This window comes from Lepidochelys kempii, chromosome 1 (genome assembly GCF_965140285.1).
Source record: "Lepidochelys kempii isolate rLepKem1 chromosome 1, rLepKem1.hap1, whole genome shotgun sequence".
Lineage (NCBI taxonomy): Eukaryota > Metazoa > Chordata > Testudines > Cheloniidae > Lepidochelys > Lepidochelys kempii.
The window spans coordinates 293,117,183-293,144,624 of NC_136380.1; the positions used below are offsets into that span (position 1 = coordinate 293,117,183).

The following is a 27,442-nucleotide window of genomic DNA, read 5'->3' on the forward strand; positions in this document are numbered from 1 at the left end:
ACCTGATTTAAGAACATTTGTCCTCCTCAAATTACTTAAGGAGTCAAATTCTTCACTAGTGCAAATCTGGAATGACTCATATGAGGGACACATTCTGCTCCATTCAACTATCTCATAGCTTTTTTAGTAAGGATGGAAACCCATCTAGACTTCTCAGTAAAACAGACGGGAGAAAGGAGAATCCAAGTTATCTCTTTGTAAACTTCTCTATCTCTTCTGGGAAAAACCAAGTCTCTTGTAATGGTGCCCTCACATACTGAGCAGAATTTAAAAATTAAAACCTCCATTACTTTTTGGACAGGATGATTAAATCCATTTATATTTCCAAGCTATACCTTGAATACTCTGAAGCCCATTATTAATATAGTGAGTCATGTCTTGATCCAGTTGTATGCATCAAGATTCAGCATATATGACACTTATGCCTTCCCTCAGCTGTAGTCTGACACTAATAAAAAAAAACACCTCTTAGTTGGTAATTTAATTGATTCTGTAACATTGGGGACAGACACAAAGTATAAGATGCACACCTACCCCAGACCAACCAAACACTGCAAATATATGTTGTTTGCAGTATTGTTGTAGCAAGGCCAGTCTCAGGATATTCGAGAAACAAGGTGGGTGAGATAATACCTTTTATTCAACTAACTTCTTCAGAGCTCAGGGTAGAGCAAAAGCTTGTCTCTTTTACTGACAGAAGTTGGTCCAATTAAATATATATTAATTCACCCACCTTGTCGCTATAAATATATGTAACACAACGGACAATGAAAAACACACCCATTCTTGGTCCATGAAATTATGTTCTAGCCAAAGGAAGGTTTTAAATTTACATCTACCAAATCTGATTCTCAATAGTTAAAATCCAGATAAACTCAACTTTCCTTCTTGAAATCCTTCCTCAAAAACATTATCTTTATTCAATCTCTCCAGCAATTATTTTCATCCAGTCTATTAAAATGCAAACACTAAAATAGGAACCAACATAGCATTTACCATGTGACTCAAGCAGCCCTATAGCTTTTTAGTGTAAAGCTCCCTCCCCTTTGCCTGGTTCCATGCTCCATATGTCACAATATATTCCAGTGGTTCTCAGCCTAGGGCTGCCACTTGTTCAGGGAAAGCCCCTGGCGGGCCGGACCGGTTTGTTTACCTGCCGCGTCTGCAGGTTCAGCTGATTGCAGCTCCCACTAGCCTTGGTTCGCTGCTCCAGGCCAGTGGGGGCTGCAGGAAGCGGCACAGGCCAAGGGATGTGCTGGCTGCCCTTCCTACAGCCCCCATTGGCCTGGAGTGGCGAACCGCAGCTAGTGGGAGCTGCGATCAGCCAAACCTGCAGATGCAGCAGGTAAACAAACCAGCCCGGCCCTCCAGGGCTTTTCCCTGAAGAAGCGGCGGCCCTAGTTTGAGAACCACTGATATATTATACATCCCTTGGATATGCTTATTGTCTTTGGGAAAAATTCCCCCCTTCTTTGCAGAGAGCCAACATGGGGTCGATATATCACTTAAGGTCTAGCCATTGAGCTGGTCCTCTGCAAAGAAGTAGATTTCATCCTCTCTGTATACTGCCATGTACACCTATGGCACTGTATATGTTAAATATTCATAATAAAATGTTAAAGGTTCAGATTTTTAAACAATATTTAAATTGGTTTACCCATCAGTAGTCATTTTCTCCTTCATTCTTATACACATAACACCAACATTAGGAGGGTATGAACTGTCACTCAGATTCCCTTTTTTCCAGCTAGCCTAAGAGAGAGAGAGAGAGTTTAATAATTACCTTATATCAACAATTAAGATATATGTATATTGTTTGCCTTTGATGATTTTAACTACAGTATGGACAGTGTCATTATTATATTATATGCTCAAACTTTTAAATAAGGTAACTCCCCTATTTCTTTTTGTGTTAGAAATGTATAACAGCCAAAGTTTGTAAATTAGCAAAACAGACAAACACTTGACCACAGACCTGACATCTATTAAAATTCAGCTTCATCGTAAAAGTTTGAATCTATGAAGGTGGAAATTGAATTTAGATTTTCAGCAATGTGTTCTCCACACCCTGATGCTTTTATCCATCTAATTAATTAATTAATTAATAAAGCATCCATCTCTGGGTGCATTATCTGGGACATAGTAAAATCTTCCACAAAATTAATCAAAAACTGGACACTATGCCTGGAAAAAAAAACAACCCAGCTGTTAGGGGCCTTATTCCTTCACACACTTACTTCCCTGGTCCTCTCACATGAACAGAGAGCAACAATACCCGAAGTCCAAAGGTGCAAACAATTCAATGTTTATTGGGGTGAACTTCCAGCAAGCATGATTCCAGTTTCCTTCCTTAGTGTTCCCCTTCTCAGCTCTGACACCACAGAGCCTTACCTGTGTCCCTGTTTCCATTCATGCCCTTAGCCAAACATGATTCCAATTTCCACACTCCCATTCCCTGTTTCCATTCCCCCCAGCACTTACTTCCTGATTGACTGCAGACTACACAGTAAAACTTGAGTTCTGCTTAGCTATACCGTAACCAATCATTTTCCTGAAATTTAACTAACCAATCCTAACATATTGTAACATGATTATTTACCCAATTATATCCCACCACCTTAATTAGTTTACACCCAGTGATGAGCTGGAGCCGGTTCACACCGGTTTGCTAGAACCGGTTGTTAAATTTAGAAGTCCTTTTAGAAGCGGTTGTTCCATGAGGGACAATCAGTTCTAAAAGGGCTTCTAAATTTAACCGGCCAAAAGTGGCGTCTTAGGTGACACCTCCAGGGGTGCTCCAGCCCTGGAGCACCCAAGGGATAAATTTGGTGGGTGCAGAGCACCCACCGGCAGCTCCCCGCCCCAGCCCCAGCTCACCTCTGGTCTGTCTCCACCTTCTCCCCGAATGCGCCGCCCCGCTCTGCTTCTCTGCCCCCCCCAGGCTTCCCACGAATCAGCTGGGGCAGGCTGAGAAGCAGGTGGCCGGCTTAGTGCTCAGGCCCAGGGATGTACAGGTGAGCTGGTGTGGGGGGGTGCGAGGAGGGCCGCCCACGCTGCAGCAGGTAACCCGGGGGGGGGGTGTCACAGGGGAACCGTTCCCCGCCCCAGCTCACCTCTGCCACCCTCGGCCTGAGTATGAAGCCGCCGCCTGCTTCTCTTCCCCGCCCCCCCGGGTTCCCGCCGAACAGCTGATTCATGCGGGAAGCCGGGGAAGGCTGAAAATCAGGCCGCCTGCTTCCCGCTCAGGCCCAGGGATGCGCAGGTGAGCTGGGGCTGGGGGGCACGAGGAAGGCCGCCCGCGCCATAGCAGGTAACCCGGGGGGGGGGGGCGCAGGGGAACCATTCCCCGCCCCAGCTCACCTCCGCCACCCTCAGCCTGAGCGGGAAGCCACTGCCTGCTTCTCAGCCTGCCCCAGCTTCCCGCCAAACAGCTGATTCGCGGGAAGCCAGGGGGGCGCAGAGAAGCAGAGTGGGGCGGTGTTTTCAGGGGAGGAGGCGGAGTGGAGGTGATCTGGGGCCAGGCGCAGGGTGGGGAGCTGCTAGTGGGTGCTCTGCACCCACCAATTTTCCCCGTGGGTGCTCCAGCCCCAGAGTACCCAGGGAGTCGGTGCCTAAGGTGCCAATTTTGATGTGATCAGTGGGGGAGCGGCCACTCCCCCCCTAGCTACGCTCACCCGCCCCTAGGAGCCAGAGGGACCTGCTGGATGCTTCCTGGGAGCTGCCTGAGTAAGCACCTCCGGGAGTCCTCACCTCGCCCCCCGGCAGCTACCTCTGGCTCTTAGGGGTGCGGTGGGCACCCACTATGATGGCCTACGAGACCCTCCTGCCCAGTTCTGGGGCAGTCAGGGGACAGAGGAGGGGGGTGGGTGGGGCAGGGGTCCTGGGAGGGCGGGCATCAAGGAACGCTGGGGGGTTGGATGGGGCAGGAGTCTGGGGGGGCACAGGTGCGCAACAACCCCCTCTGTGGGAGAGGAGGGAACCCGTTGTTAAGATTTTGGCAGCTCATCACTGTTTACACCCAGTAAAATTAATTATACAGCAGACAGAAACAATCACAGAACCAGAGATTATACAGACAAACAATAGGGAAATGGGGACTACAGTGATAGAACAACAAAGGAATGAGGATTTCACATCCCAGCTATTGATAAGCGAGTTCTTGCCAGACAAGATGCTATCAAACTAAATTTCCTTTTTCATCTTCTAGGCACTTCCCTTTCTCTGGAGGCGATAGGCATTATCAGGATAGGATTGTATTTCTAACAGCCCAACAGCACCTGATTTCAATGTGACTAGTTTTGAATGTGGGGATGTGACCGTTCGCTTCCCAGCTTATGGCTGCCTCTGCTGCTTAGCCAAAGGCCTTAGCCTAAGCACAGGGCCTCAGACTGTCACAGGAAGAGAAGTCCCTTATACCGACAGACAGTGATTTTGATTGTTTCTTTTATACCTCTATAACTAGCTAAGTGGTAAGAATACACCTAAATTCTGAGAGCATAGGCCTTTACAGACAGGCCTGAATATCTGTATCCTAGCACCAGCCATTCCTCAAAAACCTGTGCATAAAAATATAATGATAAAATACAATTGACGTCTAGTTTTATTACATGTCGGACTTGCACTAGCAAACTATACAATTAACAATGTGGATGGTCTGGTTCAGGCAGAAGCTTGGGCTTTAAAGCCCACCCAACACTCTAGGTTTCAGAGCCTAACCTACAGACCATCCACATGTTATTTTTAGTGCACTAGCTCAAACCCCTCTAGCACTAGCTTGAACTCTGCTAGTGTCATATCTGTCTACATAGCCTGTGAGGTGTTACCTGGGGTTTTCAGAACTTAGAGGGGCAACTTAACTATTTCACTCGAGGTGCTGTAAGGAATAAATCAATAGGAACACAGCACTTTCATCTGATAAGATTCATGCAAGTAAGCGTGCCCTATCTAAAACTGCAGTTTATTAGTTTCAAGCACATACAAAAATAAGCAATAGGTTTTGAACATCCCAGCTATTTACCGAACATCTAGAATAGTATTGAGTGAGTAAGTAGGTTTGCAGTGGCCAGTTGCTCACCCACTGGGGAGAAAGGGTGTCAGGAAAAACGTCTCTCAAGATGGCTTCAGAAGATTGCTCCAAAGTACACTCTATTAGCTAATATTTTCTAACTAACCTCTACAAAACACATAGGTCATAATGACCCCTACCGTACCATCACTTTTCTAACTTTCAATAAACTTTTAATATCAAAGGTGCCTAGACTCAAGGTTTTCCAACCACCAAGGTTTTTAGTCTCAATTGTTTACTTGTTTGCCCCCTCCTCCCATTCTGATTAGCAGAGACTGTAGCTAGTTTTGACCTTGCTTCTGAAAGCGGGTCTCCAAATTAACCCTTAACTATTTCATTAATTCAGGATGGTTGAATGCACATAATACGATTGCAATTAACTTAATCACATTATGGGGTATACACACCCCGCAAATCCAGGGCAACAGGAGGCTCACTCTCTACTGCAATGTAGATGCACCCTATTATGCCCAAGTATTCCTTAACTAATTAACTGCTGCCCAGCCACCTAGGTAATTAGCAACTCACAGGTGGACCTCAGTTGGCTCATTCTCCTTAGTGTGTCACAAGTAGGCTGAGTGCCTGACAGCACAGCTGACAGATCTGCTCTGAAAGTGACCCCTTAGGCTGCCTTTCTCTCAAGTCTGTTACTAGTCTATCCACTACCCTCATGCAGATTCCCAGACACCCTGAAGGCCCTACATAAGATCTAGAATGGCAGGTGGGGGAGAGGTGTGCTCTGCAGGCAGGTGACCCTCTTCCACAGACAGTAGGGGGGAGATCATCCTGCATCAGTGGGGCATACTGTAGTTTTTATTGAGTCCTTATTCAGATAAATTGGAGTTATAGGAATTTGTATGGACCTCAGGATTTGGATCAATTTGGCAAAGGTTGCAAAATATTGCTGTTCATTACAGGGACGTAATAAACAATTGATGGTGCACAAAAAGGAGTGAAATTCATCTCACTTTCTCTTTGCTGTGTGGGCTGTAGCACTAGGAGCAGTAACACTCAACAATGCCTTTTTGTCTCACTATTGTAAGCAGCCATGACTTTGAAAACACACTCAAAGCAGATCTGCATCTAATTTGTGCAATCACTTTCAATGCAGAGCCACAATTACTTTTAAGAGGGTGAATGTGTAAGATGAAAGACTACTGTGCTGAATCCTGCAAAGTGCTGAGCATTCTGATCGAGATTAAGCAAAATACATAAGCACATGTGACTTAATGAGGGTATTAATGCGCTTAAAGCTAAGCACATGATCAAGTGTTCTAATGGATCCAAACCAGTTGCTGAGCACCTTGCAGGATCTGAGCTCCAAGGCTTTGAATGTAAAGGGCCAATTTGGGCAACTTCTCTGCTGCATGGGATATTTTGTTTGTGACAATTTAACTTGCATATTTCTGGGGTTTTTCTTTACTCTTTACTAAACTATTCTAGTGTTCTAAATTTTAGCCTCTCAGAAAGGTTTGGAAATTCTGACAATCTCTAAGTACGATGGATGTCAATATTTCTCTAGAGACACCAAATATCTTTTTTTTTTTTTTTTTTAAGGAAAGCCTGGGACCAGACAATAAGGGCCTAATCCAAAACCATTGAAGTCTTTCCATTATTCCTCGACTTTAGCAAAGCTTTTGACACGGTCTCCCACAGTATTCTTGTCGGCAAGTTAAAGAAGTATGGGCTGGATGGATGCACTACAAGGTGGGTAGAAAGTTGGCTAGATTGTCGGGCTCTATGGGTAGTGATCAATGGCTCCATGTCTAGTTGGCAGCCGGTATCTAGCGGAGTGCCCCAAGGGTCGGTCCTGGGGCCAGTTTTGTTCAATATCTTCATTAATGATCTGAAGGATGGTGTGGATTGCACCCTCAGCAAGTTTGCGGGTGACACTAAACTGGGAGGAGTGGTAGATACGCTGGAGGGTAGGGATAGGATACAGAGGGACCTAGACAAATTGGAGGATTGGGCCAAAAGAAATCTGATGAGGTTCAACAAGGACAAGTGCAGAGTCCTGCACTTAGGACGGAAGAATCCCATGCACCACTACAGACTAGGGACTGAATGGCTAGGCAGCAGTTCTGCAGAGAAGGACCTAGGGTGACAGTGGACGAGAAGCTGGATATGAGTCAACAGTGGGCCCTTGTTGCCAAGAAGGCCAATGGCATTTTGGGTGTATAAGTAGGGGCATTGCCAGCAGATCGAGGGATGTGATCGTTCCCCTCTATTCAACATTGGTGAGGCCTCATCTGGAGTACTGTGTCCAGTTCTGGGCTCCACGCTACAAGAAGGATGTGGAGAAATTGGAGAGAGCCCAGCGAAGGGTAACAAAAATTATTAGGGGTCTGGAACACATGACTTATGAGGAGAGACTGAGGGAAATGGGATTGTTTAGTCTACGGAAGAGAAGAATGAGGGGGGATTTGATAGCTGCTTTTAACTACCTGAAAGGTGGATCAAAGAGGATGGATCTAGACTATTCTCAGTGGTAGCGGATGACAGGACAAGGAGTAATGGTCTGAAGTTGCAGTGGGGGAGATTTAGGTTAGATATTAGGAAAAACTTTTTCACTAGGAGGGTGGTGAAACACTGGAATGCGTTACCTAGGGAGGTGGTGGAATCCACTTCCTTAGAAGTTTTTAAGGTCAGGCTTGACAAAGCCCTGGCTGGATGATTTAGTTGGGATTGGTCCTGCTCTGGGCAGGGGGTTGGACTACATGACCTCCAGAGGTCCTTTCCAACTCTGATATTCTATGATTCTATGATTAAATACACTGCTCTTTGAATTGGGCCCTAAACGCTGTTCACTGATTTACAATTTGAATATAAATAAGGATAGCTCTTATCTATGTTCTTAGCAGTTCTTTATTTTTCCATCCCATAACCTATTATAAAGTTAATCAAAGATGCTGCAAAAGATTAACCAGTTTAACATGTTTTCCCTATTGGTTCTGAATTTTACTGTATCTTCAAATGCTGTTTTCTTACTCTGTATAGGTGGCCCTATTGTGTAGTGTAGAACATAGTTACCAGGCAATTTAGACAGAACAGCAGAAAGCATACAGTTCAGCTTTGGGAATGATTACCCCACTCTTCAATCTTGTGCCTTTTCAACAGGCAGGAATGGTGCTGATGTTATTCTAGGCTAATCCTATTACTCCTTGGTAGATTGATTCAAGATCTAGGGTCATGTTTTTATTTTAAAATGACTTTTAGTACTACTTTAAGGGCAACTGAATTACCTGTTTTACTAAGGGGGAAGACACCACAGCTAAAATGATCCTTGCTGGACTACAGTTTTGAATGTCACCTAGAAGCTTAAAAACTGGTTTTAGGACTTCACTTTTGGCTCTCCCTCTCCCCCCCATGTTAAGTACAGCAATATCCTAAGTCTACATTTCACAATAGTTTCAATTTGTTGGAAGAGAGAATATGAAAAGCAAGCATTGCTAACATTTGAAAATGGAATCTAATAGAAATCAAATCATCCCACAAAATCCATTTGGTGCTTATTTATAGAGCTGGCCTTGAGCTTATTGATACTTATGAACAAAGGATTTTCTCACTTGTCTCAAATGGATACTGAATGGGTATTTGCCAGCCCACCTACACATCCGTAGTGGCAATTGTATTTTGAATATGCTAGTTTTGGGACTCATAATTTGTAACATTCCCCTCCCCCTCGTCCCCCAAATAATCTGTTTAGTACTTAGGAGAAACAGAATTACTATTCACTTTCTTGCTTGCCTGTCTCTGGCTTCGCAGGCTGGTACAAAAAACTGCCAAGTGTGACTGGCTTTCCAGGCTCTTGGAGCATCTGCATTCACTAAATTTAAGGTGGCATTTACTTTGTCAATCAATCAAATAGCTGACCAGTTGGCTTGCAGTCCAACAAACCCACCCTCTTACTTCTTGGTAAGAGATAATTCACCACATTGAAATCTACATTGTTTGATTCTGTAACCTTTGAATTTTGGGCTAGTTTTGAATCATGCTTTTTAAATCACTGGCATTAGTGTAAGGATTAAATATAAAAGGTGTTCTAGAGTGACTGAAAAGAGACATACAGTCTCCTCCACTGAATTGTTATATCAACACAGATGCCAAATGAAATCTCATTTGGAGTTGAAAAGCTACAGAAATCTGCTTTCTTGTCTTTTCCCAGTATGTTCATATTGGCTTTGTTTTTATTCTCTTTATTTAAAAAGCAAACTTTACAAATGTGTGTCTGTACACTTGTAATACAAAATGGAACAATAGACATTGACACTGACTGCTTGTATTTTTTGTATTTTTCCATCATTTGAATAATATGAGTGACAGAAATAAGTGGTTCATCCTATCTGCATTAAAGGAGAATACTTCTTTAGTTCCTTGATAAATCTCTGAGCACATCTTTCCTCAGGCCAGATTCTTTTGCACCTGGCACTCAAAATATTATGAGAATATCATTCTTGAGTTTATTAACAATTATGATTAATTTGTGTAATAATAATGCCCAGATTTTTCTAAGTGCTATATATACACATAATCCCTGACCTGAAGAACTTCAAATCTAAATAGACAAGACAGAGACAGGGAGTAATATTCACCCCATTTTCAGATTGGGAACTGATGCAGAGAGATTGGGGTCTTAATCATGCAACATTCCTGTCAAGGTGAACTTTTCCATAAACTTCAATGAGTACTCAAGCCTGAGGTGAAGTGTTAAGACACTGGGCTGGAACTCGGGAAAGCTGAGCTCAGTTCCCTGTTTGACTGTTGTTTGTGATCTTAACCATTTTTCCTTTCACAAGACAATTTTTGACCATACATTATGTAAGTACTAATGTCTTCACCACAGCCTGTGTCTTTTTTCCATCTACTTAGCAAAACATAGTTATTACTACTGTTCCCCCTCAGATGGAAACTCTGATTGCTGCCATCTAGTTAGGATTGTATACCCAGATCTAGTTTCAAATAATGGTTTTCGTTGGGAATAAAATGCTTTTACATGTTTTTGCCATGTTGATGTGGAACTTTTGTGTGTTTCATATTTAATTATTTTTCAACATGACTAGCCAGATCAATGATACATGGGGAATTCTCTTAACTCTTAGCATGAATGTTCCCAAATTCTTACTGTGAGAAAGAAACACATGAACATGTAAACCTCTGCCCCTCCACTCCCTGAATGGGAGGTTGGTGGGGTATTTTTTGTCCATACATTTTAGCTAGTTAGCTAGGGCCTAGGTATTGCTGGAAAATGACTTTAATTGTTATATCTGTTAAGTTGCTCACCGTTGGGTTATGGCTTGTGTTGTCCCATACCTTGTCTTGGTCCTCATATTTTTCCTTGCATTAATTAATTAATGTTCCTTGCATTAAAGTTGCAGAATTCATTCCAAAACTCTGTCCTTTGGAAATAAGTAATGTTATATTTTTCCCTCATCAGTATTTGAATGTCAACACATTTTCCATGAATTTGCACAGTAGACTTTCACATTTTAGAATTATACTGTCAATTCAGAATTAAAGAACCTCTTCAGTGTTGTCGCAGGCTAGCCGATTCAGGATGTCCGATGTAAAATTATAGTCATTCATCAACTTAAGCCCAGGGAGTCATCTTTTATTATAAAACCTTCAGCTTCTGGATGATTGTAAACCCACTGCAGACAGAATTACTCCCATAGTATTCCAAAAGTGCTTCTTGCTTCTCAGGAAAGAAAAACAGTATAGTAAAGTAGTCTTTTTTTTTTTTTAAAAAAAGAAAATCATCATCTTCCAGTAGGCTCTAAATAGCCTAGCATGTCAAACATATCCCAAATTAGAGTTTTCACTTGTTCAGTGTCTGTTGTAACATCTGAGGAATTTTGGCTCACCAAAAACTGTCAAGATTGAGGCTGAATTCTCTCTATTGATTTCTTTGGACTGGGCTAGGAGGAAGTGGTTGACTGAAGTTGATACTAGTAGGAGGATGAGTAAACAGGAAACATATTTTTGACAGAGCAATTTGGCTCACTGCAGGACCACCAAAGAGGTTTGATATGAGGCAGCTGCAATAAAACTTCTAGCCTACGCTGGTCATTTAGATATCACTTTATAAAATGCAGTCTTTAAAAAAGATCAAATATCAAGTGATTTAGAAATCTAGCCTGAGAGGATGCTCCTAAGAACATGAGAGTGGCTATACTGGGTCAGACCAATGGTCCATCTAGCCCTTTATCTTGTGTTCCAACAGTGGCTGGTGCCAGATGCTTCAGAGGGAATGACTAGAGCAAAGTGATTATCACGTGATCAATTCCCTATCCTCAAGCCCCAGATTCTGGCGTTGAAGGTTTAGACTGCATCCCTCACCATCTTAGCTAATAGTCATTGGTGGACCTATCCTCCATGAATTTATCTAATTCTTTTTTTAATCCAAACCTCTCTCTTCTTTGTCGTTTCCAAAATAGTGGACTTTTAAAATTAAAATAAAGCTGCGTGAAGACTGATATGATGATTTTAATGAAAGAAAATGACAAATATATTTTCCCTTTGACTGAAGAAAGGGTTAAAGCAAAATAGGATTGTTACTGGGAATAAAACTTTCTCAAAGAAACTAAGAGGATGTTACCATGAACTGCATTATGGATATGAGAACAAAAGTCTTGTATTTTATATGTGTTCCGTATACTCAATATAAAGGTCTGTGTGGTGCCTTATACTCTCAGAAGTATCATTTATATATCAACATCTTTTCAGAATCCTGATAGGTAAGTAAATGACTAATTCATTTCAAATTACCTTTTTATCCCACATGAAAGCTACATAGAATTTGGTACACTAGAGTATTACCAGGGTGTTGTATTTATTCCCAAACTATGCATTGCAAGTCTTGGAAATTGAGAATTAAGGTTAAATTTATAAGAAATCCAGATACATTCAGATATGGAAATACACATTCAAGGCATGCAAACAGCTTAAACTCTGTCCTCTGACACCGTGCAAGTGTCATACAATTGTGATGAATTCATTTTTGTATTTGTGCTCTCAGATTTGTTTAAACTGATTTTTAAAAACACATCTTTGACTTTTTTTCTGTTTTTTTTCCCTCATGGACTTACTACAGGATAGAGTTAAAGTTGTCTAGTTGCCCTACCTCTGAACTTTAACTCCATCTTAACATCATGAAGCAGAGTGCATTCACCAAATAATTCTGATGAACAATTTTCAGATTAAAAGTTGTTCACTTTAAATATACATTATTTGTGTGGTGTGACTGGTTACTTAAACCCCATGCTATTGTTTCTGATCTCTGATTGGGTGCCAACTTTTAAAATAGAAATAGTGAATAATGAAATCTTGGACTTGCATTTATTTTCATTTTCTCTATCCTCTAACCCAACCATGACCCTCCCCCTCTTGCCTTCTCTTTCTCATCCACAGCCCACTGAAATCAATGGGGAACCCTTCAATTCACTTCAATTGGCTGTGGATTAAGCCTTTTATCCATGTTGCATTTGGACCTTCTGATCTCTCAGTTCACTAACTTTCTGACACTCTTACTTTTCATCTCCTTATCAATGTGCCTTCCCCTGACTCCCCAGCATTCGAGGCTGATGAGGACCAGGTCTGTCAGTGGTGGGGATCCGGCTGAAACACACCAAGCTAGCCTCCGGTTGTCCTACAAACTCCCCGTAAAGACTCCCTGGGTTACTTCCTACCCACTTCTCCACATCTCGTGGTTTCCTAGTTCCCTCAGTTCTTTCTCCCTCAGTTGCATGCAGTGCCTGGGGGTTGAGGGTTGCTGTCAGCTGGCTGGCTGGCCTCTGCCTCGTGAAGTGCCCGTGGCCCTTCATCAGGGGCCAGCAACACAACCCTTCCCCTATGGTGGTACTCCCAGACTGATCCAGTCTGCTCCCTCTTATACTGGTGTTGCACTTTGAGCATGCCCAGTAGGGATGTGGGGGTGTGGCTTCCTCAGCCCACAGTGAGGGATTAACCCCCGCTGTTCCAGTGTGGGGCATGCATGTCCCGTCATAACCCACACCTTAACAGGGTGTCCGGTGGTGGCCCCTCTTCCACATCTTCCCCTCCTGTGCAGGAAAAGAAGTGTGAGTTTGTGTGTGCCTCACCGGGTTGGTGGGCAACTGGAAAGTCATATGGCTGGAGTGAAAGGTACCACCTCATGACTCTGGCATTGGTGTCCTTCATACTGTTAAGCCATCAAAGTGGCGCGTGGTCGGTGACCAACTGGAAGGGGTTTCCCAGCAAGTAGTACCTTAGGGTGTTTATTGCCCACTTCACCATCAGGGCCTCCTTCTCTTTTGTCAAATACCTCTTCTCTTGGGAGAACAACTTCCTACTCAAATAGAGGAGTAGATGCTCCTCTCCCTTGTCCTCCTGGGACAACATCACTTCGAATCCTGCTTCTGATGCATCGGTCTTCAAAATGAAAGGCCTGTCAAAATCTGGGTGAAATAGGACTGGCTACCTACTTAGTCAGTCCTTCAATTCCTGGAAGGCCTCCTCTCACTCAGCTGACCACTGTACCTTGTGGGTTGCGAGCTCTTTGTTAGGTCTGCCAAAGGTGCCATAAGTGTTGTGAAGCTCAACACAAAGCAGCAGTAGTATCCTGCCAGGTGCAGGAATTGGCATACCTGCCTTTTTGTTGTAGGTGTTGGGCAGTCTTGTAAGTGTTGTTCCTTGTCCACCAGGGGACATAAAGTTCCTTGGCTCACTGTATACCCCAGATATGTTACCTCTCTCTGCCCAAGATGCCACTTGGCTGGATTGGTGGTGCGTCCGGCTTCTCCTAGGGCTTGCAAGACCGTTGCGAGATGCTGAAGATGTCCTTTCCATGTGGGGAAGTACACCACTATGTCATCTATATAGGCCACTGTGTAGGGGTGGTGAGGTTGTAACAGTCTGTCCATCAGTTATTGGAACGTGGCCGCAGCCCTGTGCAGGCTGAAAGGCATGGTGACAAAGTGGTGCAGCCCGAACGGGGTAGGGAAGGCCATCTTCTCATGGGATGTGGGCATCAGTGGTATTTTCCAGTACCCCATCGTAAGGTCTAATGTTGAGATAAATGCCACGTTATCCAGCCATTCCAGTAGTTCATCCACTCTGGGCATTGGGTATTTATTGAACTGGGATATTGCATTGACCTTCCAGAAGTCTATGCAGAATCATACAGTCCCGTTGGATTTTGGGACCAGTATGATAGGGCTCTGCAATTCGCTGCATGATTTGTCCATGACCCCCATGTTCAGGATCATCTGGAGCTCCCTCTGGGCCGACCCCCACATCTTCTTCGGCAGCAGCTGATGGTTATCATGGGCCTTCTGGCCATGGAGGATGGTGAAGTGGTGACTCACCAGCTCAGTCCGCCCTGGGTGAGGAGACAGCACTGTAGCAAAGGCCCTGACGAGCTGCCGCAATTCATCCCGTTGCCCCGTGTCCAGTCCTATTCCAATTGCAAAGGCGTGAGGTTTGTGGGCTTGCCGGCCAATGGGCCGCGTTCCGGTTCTGGGGGTGATCCACTCCTTTAGGAGGTTTACGTGATAGGTCCGGACTTCTTTCCATCTGCCTGGAAGCTGCACTTCATAGTCTACAGGTCCCATCTGCCTAACCACCTCAAATGGCCCTTGCCACTTTGCCAGCAGTTTGGAATCCGTAGAGGGTAATAGTAACAGGACACTATCTCCTGGTTCAAAAGTGTGCCATCATGTCCCTCAATTGTAGTGATGCACCTGGGTCTGCTGTGCTCATAGGAGGTTTTCTCTTGCAAACGCTCTGAGCTTCTGGAGCCACTCCTGGAGTTGCAGTATGTAGAGGACTGAGACTAAAGCCTGTGACTCCTGCTCCTCCCTGGTCTCCTTCAGGAGGTCAAGTATGCCCCAGGGCAGTTCGAAGGGTGAGAAGCCCGTAGAGGCCTGGGGAACCAACCACACCACGAACAGCAGGGCTGGCAACAGTTTGTCCCGGTGGCCTAGGTCAACCTATACAAACTTCCTAAGCATGGACTTCAGCGTCCCGTTGAATCTTTCCTCGAGGCCGTCTGTCTGTGGGTGATATACTGAAGTGTTTAGCACTCAGATATCCAGCAATCGACATAGCTCTGCCATCAGTTTATACAAGACATTGGTCCCCTGATCAGTTAGTATCTCTCTGGGTATTCCCACCCAGGAGAAGATTTTCAGGAGCTTAGCTGCTATTGTCAGTGCCATGGTGTTCCATAGCAGGACTGCCTCAGGGTATTGGGTCGCGTAATCCACCACCACTAGTATGTATTGGCAGCCAGATCTGCTTTTTTGGGGGGCCCTGCCAGGTCCAGGCCAATTCTCTCAAATGGCACCCCAACTATGGGCCAGCCCATTGACATTTTGGACACGCTGCACAGAATTTCTGCACTTCATGGTGAATGCAGGGCCAGAAGAATCTTTGGGCCACTCGCTGTAGGGTCTTCTCCCTCCCCACGTGCCCAGCACAGGGCATCAAGTGCGCCAGTTGTAACAGGCTCCTTTGGTACTTATGCGGAACTACTAGTTGCCATAATTCCTCCTGGGTCTGGGGCTCCTGGACCACCCAGTATAGACGGCCTTTGCAGACCTCAAACTGGAGTCCCTGTGGAGTCTGTTTCTCGGCACCCCCATCCGCATCAGGGCTTGTCACCTGCTCCCAGGCCCTACTCAGTGTTTGATCCTCCTGTTGTTCCCTCATAAGTACTCCCCAGTGTCTAGCCATTCAGGGTTGTTCCCTCCTGTTGGCCCTGACTCGGGGGTGGGTTGTGGGGAGGTACTGGTTGTTCGAACAGAATCTCCTTCTGGGTGTCCTGACCTCCTTTGGGCCAGGAATCCCCTCTTTATCTGACGTGCCCTGTCTTCCTTGGGTGCCCAGAGACTCCAGTCCTAGACAACCCTGCAGAACCCTCCCCAAGATCACCGGTAGGCTAATCTCTGGGCCAAACCAACCCAGCGCACCTCCTCCTGGCATGCATCCAACAACCGTACCCAAGCAGCAGTGTACGACCGTATATCCCCATGGACACATAGCATGAGGATGGGATCCCCTGCAGGACTGGGGAAGCCTACTAGATCGACTCGCACCAGTGCCTGACTACACCCCAAGTCCACTAGGGCAGTCTCTGGAGTGCCCTCCACCCACAGTGTGATCAGGAGATTGGTGATGCCCCTCTGGCAGGCCCAGGATCCTGCGGCTAATGCTTGGCCATAGTTGCAATCCACAAAAGGGCAGTCACAATGGAAATGCCTTTCCTGGCCACACTCATAGCACTTCCTCCCTCCCACCTTGGGTGGGGCTTGTACACGCTGACTTCCCAGGCAGCCCATTCCTCCCGCGACTGAGGGGCAGGTCACTGTTGTTTTCTGGTGGTGCCACCTAGCTGTCGTCGGATGGGGTTGTGGGCTTACACCCTTTGGTTCATGTGGGCGAGTGACTCACTCCGGAGATTGGCCTGAGTCCCTGAGGGTCTCAGACCTTTTAGCTCACACCTCTGACTCTTCAGCAGCCAGGTAGTCTTCCATCAGGGTGATGGCCTCTGTGAGCGAGGTCGGGTGATGACAGTTCACCCACTCCCTTCCTCTGGAGGGGAGGATCTGCATGAATTGCTCCAGCACTACCACTTCAGCCCCATAAGCCCCCATATGCTCCTCTGGCTCCAGCCAATGCCAGCAGTAGTCCTGTAGCTTCTGGGCCACGGCCCTGGGGCGAGCCTCGAGTGGGTATAGCTTCCAGGGAAATGTTGTCTGTAAGTTTCAGAGGACATGCCCATCTGGTCAAGGATAGCTGCTTTGACCTTCTGGCAACCTAAAGCATCCTGTAGCTCTAGATTGCGATAGGCAGCCTGTGCACAGCAAGTCAAATATGGTGCCAGGAGGGTGGCCTAGTGATCTCCTGGCCACTGTGCCGTGGTGGTGACCCTTTCAAAGGTGACCAGAAATGCCTCTGCGTTGTCACCAGGCCCCATCTTGGTCAGGCATGGGGTAGTCCCGTCAGGCCCCCTGCAGCTCCCAACCCACCAGCATGGGCATCCGGAGGGGGGTGAGCCTCCATAATGTTACCACCTGTTGCTTCAGGCATTCCTGTTGGGCCTGGTGCAGGGTGAAAACCTCCTGCAGTCGCTGTTGCTGCTGTCCCTGCTGCTGGGCCAATTTCTGCTCCTGCTGAACCAACATCTGTTGCAAAAGCTGCACTTGATGCTGATGCTGCTGGGCTGCCAGCTGTTGCTGGCTCTCCAGCAGACATTTTAGGACCTTCTCGGCCTCCATTCACATAGGTCACTAGGGGACCTTCACGGCCAAAAGAGAGAATGGCCACAGGAAAAAAAATGGAGGGAAAGAAGACGGGTGACTGTAGCAGGCCTCTCTTTCAATGGGCCTCCCCCCAGGCCCAAATCATTGCCCATATTCTCCACCAAGTTATCACAGGTCAGACCTGCGGTTGTGCCTGCGTACCCCCAGGCGGGGCTGTGCAGCCAAGCGGCTGGAGTCAATAACTGCCCCCAGACTCGGGGCTGTGTGACTGAGTGCCTGGAGTCAAAAACTGTCAGGATGGGCTGCCATTTCAGGGTGGGTGGTGGCCAGGATAGGGGGACCCAAGCGCTCCCTCTTCACTGGGTCCCAACCAGGACCCTGCTGGTGGCGGGGTTGCCTGCCACCAGCTCAGCGGGGATCCGGCCGAAACACGCTGAGCTAGGCTCCAGTTGTCCAACCAAGTCCCTGCAAAAACTCTCTGGGTTAGTTCCTACCTGCTTCTCCCCATCTCATGGCTTCCTAGTTTCCTCAGTTCCTTCTCCCTCAGTTGCGTCCAGCACCTGGGGATTGAGGGTTGCTGTCAGCTGGCTGGCATTCATGTCGTGAAGTGCCCGCGTCCCTTCAGCAGGGGCCAGGAGTACACCACCTTCCTCTACGGCAGTCCGCCCAGACTGAGCCAGGCTGCTCCCTCTTATGCTGGTGTTGCACTTTGAGCATTCCCAGTAGGGCCGTGGGACTGTGGCTTCCTCAGCCCCAGTCACAGCACTGCACATAAGAAGTAATTTGTACTGCAAAAACAAGTTATATTGGTCCTACACAACCCAGTTGCTATGCTACAGATTCTTGAGGGCCACATACTGGAACCTAACTATTTACACAGAGATAGATATCTCTCATTCATAGAGAAGATCTGTAATATTCACACTCAAACATACAAACAGAAAAGGGAGGAAGGGGCAGGAGGAGTTGGAACAAACAGCCAGTCAACCCAGAGGAGAGAATTTTGAGAGAGAAAACTGCAGACAACAGTTTGTCTGCAGTCTGAGGACATCAGTGTCCCAAGCTCCCTGTTCGAACAGATCCTACAGCTGCTCTGCTGGCTTCACTTTCTGCTTGATTCCCCCCTGCAGTTTCTTTTCAAAAGGTCATTTAGCTGGAGGAAGAAGAGACTCCCAGAGATGCTTCTCTCCTTGCACATTTTCATGTCAATGGGGTACCGAGGGAAGGAGTCACCCCATGTAGGCCTCATTTTTACCCCTTCTCCCTCCCCCTCCAGCAGCCAGCGCTTTCTGCTACTGTAAAATTTGACCTTTGATCTTCAGGTGTTTCCATCCCCCACTGGGATGTATAGCTTTCAATTTTACTCAGCAAAAAGCCTGTTTAGGCTGCTAAAAACTATTGTTGTGTTGAAAGAACTCTAGACTGTGTGTAGAAGGTTTTTGTTTCTTTTGTCTTGATAGAGTAAGCTGTGCAAAGGCAAAATGTTCTGGTTTTCTTTTGTGTGAGATTTTTGGCACATGTCTCACTCATGGTGCTACTCAGTAATCAGTCTCCTGTAATGTCACACAAAATACTAGAAGAAAGGATTGGAGCAATAAAAAAGTCCCCTGAAGCCTCCAGTGGGACTTTGAAATATAAACTGCAGCTCAGAGGCTCTCTTATACTTCTATTCAACTTGTCTGTGCTACTTTGTATTTATAAACTGTGCAATCCAGTAGTTTAGGTGAAATAAAAAGGCTTTCCATTTTTATTTTTGCCTTCAAAATAAATTCATTCACATAACCCCTGATATTTTCCTCAAACTCCATATGCACTTGTGTGTTGAAGCTGGATATCATTTCACAAAGACATAGCAACAGTTTCAAAACATGTAAGTAGTACAGTAGGACACTTGAATATTGAATTAAGAAGCAGCGATGTATTTTTAAAGTGACATGAGATTTCACTGGTGCATAATTAGATGAATAATGTACATAACTGCTCTTATTTCTCCTTAATGAAGTGATTAGGTAGAAAGACATTTAAGTTCAGCTTTTGGTAAAGAAATAATTCCATCCACTACAGAAATGCAGCTACCTCGGGAGAGCAACACATCAACTATAATGGCAAATAGAACAGTTTAGGGTAGGAAATGAAGAAAAACATCATACATAAATGAAACTTCAGAGGAAATATAGATCATCAAAATGTAATTTTCTTCACTGGAGTTAATTAGAGCTGGACATGAAATACTTTTTGCCATCTCACGAAAATTTTGTAGATATAAGAAAACGTTTCCATTGGAATGAAAATTGAAATCTCAAAGAAAAAATAAAATTGGGAACTGAAAAGCCAAAAAAAATCAGCTTGGGTCAATCAAAATTTTTCAATAATTTTGAAAATTTTCATTTTTACGTAGATTGATTATTATTATTTTAATTGGTTTAAATTTCTAAACAAAAATTCATTTACAAGAGGAAAATAGTAAATTCTTGTTTTGAAAATGTTAAAACAGCATATTTCAACTTTTAAAAAAGATTTTTGCAAAACAATTTCAAGTTAAGAAATTTATCAAAACTGACTTGCCAACAAAAGTGTCTGTTTCAATGAACTGACATTTTTGGATGAAGAAATATGTCATAATAAAATTCCCAACCATCTCTAGAGTTAATATCCTTGTTCTTGGAAACTGTCGTTTAATGATCACAGATGGACATCCCTGTGTTTTGTGTGTCATCCAAAAAACAGTAACTTCCAAGAGAGCAGTGGTCTCAAAGTACCATGCTGGGAAATTGGGTTGGTGCTGGCTGAAGTGAAAGAGTATCTCCTGCTGATGATTCACCAACACACTGTTAGAGCTGATATAAACTCCCAATTTCTATTCCACAAGAAATTCCAACATTTTGAAAAGTTTTCATTACAATCCCAAGCAAAACCTAGAAATCAAAAAATATTGAATTTATTTTCAATGGGAAATTTCGGGTTTTGCAAAAATATAACTATTTTGGTTCAATTTTGTTGGGGAAAAAATGGAGCAGTTGGCTACCCCCAACTCCTGGAGGACTCCCTGAGCTGCTCCCAGGGAGTCAGGGGCAGCCTGCAGAGTTTCCAGGAATCAGGGGAGTCCCCTGATATAGAACACTGAGCATATAAACCCTGAGAGCTGCAGCTTCAGCCAATGCTTCCAGAGCTGCCGGGATCTCTGTCAGAGAGCAGGGAGCTTAAAAATCCAGACAGCCCCATCTGAAGCTGGGGCTCTCAAGACTTCCAGTCTCTTTGCCATGGAACTATGAGCCTACACCCTGAGAGCCCCTGCTAGTGATAAGCCTTTCATGCTTCTGGCTTTGCAACAGAGACCCTGAAAGCTCTGGGTTCCCAATCACAGGAGTCTGCATGGCAGAGGTGCCTTGGAGCCACAGACCATAGAAATCTTGGGGTCCCTAGTGGCTTGCCTGTCGAGCTGGCAGAAAACCACAGAAGCCTGCCTGTCTGTCTGCAACAAGTAACTGAAATCAAAACATCTCTGCAAAACATTCTAGTTTTGACGATCATCATTTTGATGATGGAAAATTCCTGAGCAGCACTACTCCTGGAAGGTTTGCCAGCCAACTGACCCAATTATGCTTCACAAGTGGGATCTGATAAGTGCACATCTGAGATATTATGTTAATTCCAAGGCACACAAGCATTATAGCAAAAGTTGTAGGATAAGGGGATCTTTTGACGATACAATTAAAAACAGAGGGTGGATGGAAAAGTGTCTGGGTTTCCTTGAGTAATAAAAGAAATCACTATAGTGATTTACACATTGCTCTTGTCAAGGTACCTAGTAAGGAAAGTATCAAACAGATTTCCATTTGAATTTGTCTCTAATCTGAGGCAATCCAGGCACAAGATTTTCAAGATACACTTTGCTGTAATAAAAAGTAAGCCAGCAAACAGGAGAGAGCAAGAGCTCAACGGCAAGAGTTTAGTCAACCAGTGAAAAATAGATAAGGTGAGTTACATTGATATTGATGATTCATACTTAACCTTAGTGGTTTGTTTGCTTGCCATATGCCAGCACGACTAACCCAAGGGTGCCAAAAATTACCATTGATTGTTTGAAATTGCAGCACTTGAACTTTCACCTTCAATTCTGCTGTGTTATAGTACGTGTTCAAACATCAGCCTTTTAGAATTGTACATTCTGGCTGCAGATCAACATTACACCGGCAGTTGCTGAATGTTAAACATACGTTTTTCAACCACCGAATAACAAAACCAATTTCTATATAGTAATATAGAGAAGCTGAAACATACTTGGGCTAAGTAAAGACCGGCTGACCAGATTTGGAAAACTCTGGACATGTAGTACAAACTGTGCTAGAAATCTAATATTGCAAAGCTCCTTTTGAAATGGATGTGGCTATGCATACAGGATGCAGAGTTGGATCTCTTTATATGACCTGATGCAGAGCTAGCAAGCAATGGATAAACTCCCATTGACTTCAGTGGGCATTGGAACAGGCAAATAATCCTCTGAAATTGGAGCACATTTTCAAAGAGCCCTTAAATCTTCACGAAAGCTCATGCTCAAATAAATTGGTTAGTCTCTAAGGTGCCACAAGTACTCCTTTTCTTTTTGCGAATACAGACTAACACGGCTGTTCCTCTGAAACCATCTAAATTTGTGCCTGTAATTTTGATGTGCATGATGTGCAATACTTTGCACATGCAAAACCCAACCTGGTGTAGAAACAAGATAAATATCCAACTATACATGTTGTACATCCAAATACAGAATGTGATTTTCTGAAGGCACAAAATGGGACTATTACATTTTTGAACAAATAGAACATCACTTGCCTAAATTATGTTAAAGATACTGTTAAAAGAGGTCCATTTTTTGGGTTGATGTATAACCATCTCCACTCCTTCTCATATTTATGTGATTTTTTCTGGCTGGCAAAACATCTGTTTGGTGTGAACAAAGTACTTGCATACAGTGGCCCTGATTCATCCTGGCCCATCATGCATGGTAAAGGAACTGAATGTATGAATATGTTGGGGGAGGGAGGGCACAAAGGTAGCTTTGTGCCTTATTCAACCAACATTTCATGGCCAGAAAAGGTCTTTCCTGTCCCTGGCATAAATTAAAGGAACCTCTGGAGCCATTGCATCAGCTGAGAATACCTGAAGCACGGCAATGCTGTGGTTCAAAACTCTCCCCCAGCACCTCCTCTGTTCTTGGGTGGCTTACATAAATTGTGTGCCTTCTGGGGAAATCCCTGTTCTAGGGGTATTTCACAATGGGCCTTTTCTTCCTGATTATGCCACTGAAATGGCTGTTTGGTTGAGGTAAAGGGGACTGAGCTGCTCACCTGTCTGAACGGGACTGGGCTGCAATAAGGCTATTTGTTGTCTCTGGTGGCTGTGTTAGTTTGATCCAAGCTGCTACTGTGATGTGCTTGGTGGAGTATATGCAAACTGGTGCCTATGGATTGGGCACCGTATACCAGTAAGGACTAACTTACATTTTGATGGTGGCCACATGCTGAAGCATGAGAGTGCTGCCTATGACCACCATGTGGATGGTGTGCACTTCTCAAACAAAGAGGCTGATATTTTCAACCTGGGCATACTCTTATGCATTGAGAATTGGTTAAGAGGTTTGCTCATGGTGTATTATATGCGAGGTAAGCTTAAAAGGGTCCACATCTGTGCTGATTTCTTCTGGAAGAATGGGCTCCATTTCCCCTTTGTGGGGTTAGACTTATGGGGAGGGGTGATTGTTAATACAGATTTGATGTGCTGTGTTGAAGGGTTTGTGTGGTGCTGTCCATCTTCACAGCGGTCAAGACAGCTTGGGGGTTGTTCAAATTATAAAAAAGATGCTGCCACATGGCCAGAACTTGCACCTTTGTCTCTGTCCTCACTGGCCCATGCCCCATGGAAAAGCGATTGGGAACAAGTGAGAGAACCATGATACTGTTGCCAGTGGCAAATGATATTTTGTAGATTGGGCCCAAACATATGCCTTAGTCATTTCATTGGCCGAGGAACCTGAGCTGTTATTGTTTTGTTGTTATATAATTTAGAGAAATATTCAATTATTTCAATTAAGTGGTTTCAAGAAAGTAACAAGCTCTTAGAACTTTTCCTCTCCTACCAAAGCGTGTCTCAGTGTGTTGCATGTAGTCCAAAATTGGGTCATTTCTGCATATAGCTTGACAGCTTGTTTGGAAGCGAAGTCCCACAGCTTGAGCAAGGGAATTCTTTAAGAAAATTTGCTAGGTTAGAAGTAGGTTTTTGCAGTTCATCTGATTTTTATCAATGTAGGGCATTGAGAAAGGCACAGTGGAGAGGACTGCATAGCAGAACATGCTAATCTGCAGAAGAGCACACTGAAGAAGTCATTAATAGTGTCAGTCACAGGAGGCATTAGTCAAGTTCTGCCTAGCCTGCAGCTTCACAGTGCTGCCTGCTCATAGAAGTCAGCTAACTTCTGAAATATCCTTGCCTGGAAAGTTCCTATTTCAAAGAAAATGGAATCTCTTCACTTCTCTAATAAGATTAGATTTACAGAATTTTATGATGGATGGCTGAACTACTGCACAGTGGGTTTCTAAACAAAAGGACTACAAGTACGCCTGATATATTTCTGAAGTTTCTGTATATGACACCTAATACATATTGTCCAATATAGATAATGTTGTAAGGATATTTGTATAAATAGAAAAGGCATACTAGAAGTAGGAAATTTAAAAAGAGCTATTTGGTCATCTAATCTATCCCCTTGAGTGCCTAGGCTTGTTCACCCCACTCTGAACGCTAGGGTACAGATGTGGGGACCTACATGAAAACCTCCTAAGCTTATCTTTATCAGCTTAGGACAAAACTTCCCCAAGGTACAAAATATTCCACCCTTTGTCCTTGGATTGGCTGCTACCACCACCAAACAAATACTGGTTACTGGGAAAGAGCTGTTTGGAAACGTCTTTCCCCACAAATGCTTCCCAAAACCTTGCACCCCATTTCCTGGACAAGGTTTGGTAAAAAGCCTCACCAATTTGCCTAGGTGACTACAGACCCAGACCCTTGGATCTTAAGAAAAATGAACAATCCTCCCAACACTTGCATGCCCCTTTCCTGGGAAATGTTGGATAAAAAGCCTCACCAATTTGCACAGGTGATCACAGACCCAAACCCTTGGATCTGAGAACAATGAAAAAGCATTCAGTTTTCTTACTTTTATTAGAAATAGGAGTAAATAGAAGTAAAGAAATCCCCTCTGTAAAATCAGGATGGTAGATACCTTATAGGGTAATTAGATTCAAAACATAGAGAATCCCTCTAGGCAAAACCTTAAGTTACAAAAAAGATACACAGACAGAAATAGTTATTCTATTCAGCACAGTTCTTTTCTCATCCATTTAAAGAAATCATAATCTAACACATACCTAGCTAGATTACTTTCTAAAAGTTCTAAGACTCCATTCCTGGTCTATCCCCGGTAAAAGCAGCATATAGACAGACAGAGACCCTTTGTTTCTCTCCCTCCTCCCAGGTTTTGAAAGTATCTTGTCTCCTCATTGGTCATTTTGGTCAGATGCCAGTGATATATACTTTTAGCTAGATAGATACCTTTAGCTTCTTAACCCTTTACAGTGAGAGGAGTTTTCCTCTGTCCAGGAGGGATTTTAAAGTGACAACCGTGTTATACAGTATTTTTGACATTGCAATATGCTTGTTAATAGTTACTGTTAATTATAATTATAATATTAAAAACACTGTCAAATTTCCCCAATAAGAAAAATATATATGGACATCAGGAAAATATATATCCTATTTATATATAGTTTTTATGCAGTTTATTTAAATATTAAAGGTAGGTAGGCTGATAGTTGAATCCAGGTGTTTGAATATTCTGATGACATTTTAACATCATCTCCAGAGAATCCCTTTAACTCCTGTCATGGACTTCCAACTAACTGTGAACCATCTTCTGCGAGAAGGGGACTTTTTACCACCTTTCATTTCTGTAATGTTTAGGGGTGATTGGTTTGGTCTATTGATACTTTCCCCCAGATCTACTACTTTTAAGGAGCAGTTTAGAGTCTGAGAAAGGAAGACCATCTCTCAAGACATGGGTTTCCTCAATGGAGAAGCTCTGCACCATGAATCTAGGCAGGCCCCTTGAGAGAAATCTGGGGCTCCAGTACATCATGTTTGCTGGGGACCCATCACCTCCCATTTCACTTTATTTCCACAGATATTACTGACATTTTTTGAGGGGTGGGGAGGGCTGACCTTGAACCCCTGTATAATTTTACTCCCCCTGCCCCCCATCAGCCCTGATCCCAGGAAGTGAAGGAGTAGGAACCAGATGTCCAGGAGGAAGAGTCCACAGACTCTATTTTGCTTGAGGCAGGCAGCTCCTCCCTGGAATATTTCCCTGGGGCACTATTGACTAATCAGGAAGCAGGAGGTGGTGCTAGCAGTTAGGAGAGGAGGAGGAGGTTAGTGCCACTCCAGTGAATCCTGCAGGATGCTTTTCTTCTACGGGTTGACACCAACAGGTCCTGAGACGATCAGCTATAGCCCCCGCTAAAACTTTGCTCTGCTACTTTAGTATTGGAAAAGATATGGTTATTAGTGACTTTTCCTCCCACTTGAGAGCTGTAACTGTTTCCATCTCTACTGATAGTGTTTTGATGGGAATACTAGGGGGATGGCAGTTCTCCCACACTGCATCACCATCAACAATTTCTGTCCTTCCGCCCCATCCTGCAAAATGTATTAGGCCGATATCCTGCAGGGCTTGGCAATGAGTTGATCCTGTGGATAATAACAGTGCCATTTGCCAGCTATGTATATGTAGGGTCAATTTGGGTCCCATACCCAAAAGTCTGCAGACATCAGGCATAGTGAAACACATGGTGACCAAAAACAGCAGCAGACTAGGTCAAGAGGAAAGCAAACAGGCACTATCTTGTTACAGAACACAAGCTGACACCATCCGTACATTCCATCAGCTCATTCCACCACCGTCACTCCACAGAACATAGCGTAATGTGTTCAGAGAGGACAAAAATATGGTCACAAACACCATAGGATGCAGGAGGCTAAAGGAACCACGTGGCTGGACACTACAGGTGTGCATTACGTACTTCCTTAGAATCTCTCTTACATCTTATTCTTCAGTTTACCAGGTTCTTGTGAAAAAACGTATGTTTTAAAGTCCTGTATTGTTTTTCCTGCCCGCATTAGGAAAATAGCCTTTTATCAGTATCTTCTATATCATTTGCATAAAAATACTGCTCAAATTATCTGAATATATGTTGCAAAAACTTCCTCTTTTTCAATAATTTGGAACTGCCCATATTGCCATATATAACCATTTTATCCTTTTTTAAAATATCCCATCCTTATCACCAGTTTTTCTCCATAAAGTTCATGGCATACAAACAGAGATATTAGATAAAAACATACAATACTCTGTCTGGAAAGTTGCAATGTAACACTACTTTATTTTGTGAAATTCCAAACCTTAACACAGAAGAACAAAAAACAAAGAGTGGGAGTGTGCTAACAAAATTTGAAGATGTCAGGAAGTTAGGAGGTACTGTCATTACACAGGGGGATGTCATATCATACAAGGAGATTTGGAGGACCTCGAAAACTGGATTAAAAGAAATGGGGTGAAATATTGTAGTGCAAAGTAATGCTCTTAGGGACTAACAACAAGAATTTTTGCTATAAGTTGGAGACTTATCAGTTGGAAATGATACAGGAGAAAGACCTGAGTGTATTGGTTGATCACAGGATGACTATGAGCTGCTAATGTGATACAGCCATGAAAATGACTAATGCAATCCTAGGATGCATCAGGCAAGGCATATGCAGTAGAGATAGGGAAGTGTTATTGCCATTATACAAGGCACTAGTGAGACGTCATCTGGAATACTATATGCAATTCTGGTCTCCCATATTTAAGAAAGATGAATTCATACTGGAACAGGTGCAGAGAAGAGCTAGCAGAATGATCAGAGGCATGGAAAACCTTCCATGAGAGTATCAGAGGGGTAGCCATGTTAGTCTGTATCCACAAAAACAATAATGAATCTGGTAGCACCTTAAAGACTAACAGATTTATTTGGGCATAAGCTTTCATGGG

General features: G+C 44.0%; 1 long non-coding RNA gene across 1 annotated transcript in view; it reads right to left on the bottom strand.

The window, feature by feature from the left end:
• LOC140905172 (uncharacterized) overlaps nt 1-27,442 on the bottom strand; it is a 134,102-nt gene that overhangs the window by 72,332 nt on the left and 34,328 nt on the right. Inside the window, exon 2 of the long non-coding RNA XR_012156779.1 lies at nt 1,658-1,752. This is a non-coding gene — a long non-coding RNA (uncharacterized LOC140905172). The remainder of the gene's footprint in view (nt 1-1,657; nt 1,753-27,442) is intronic.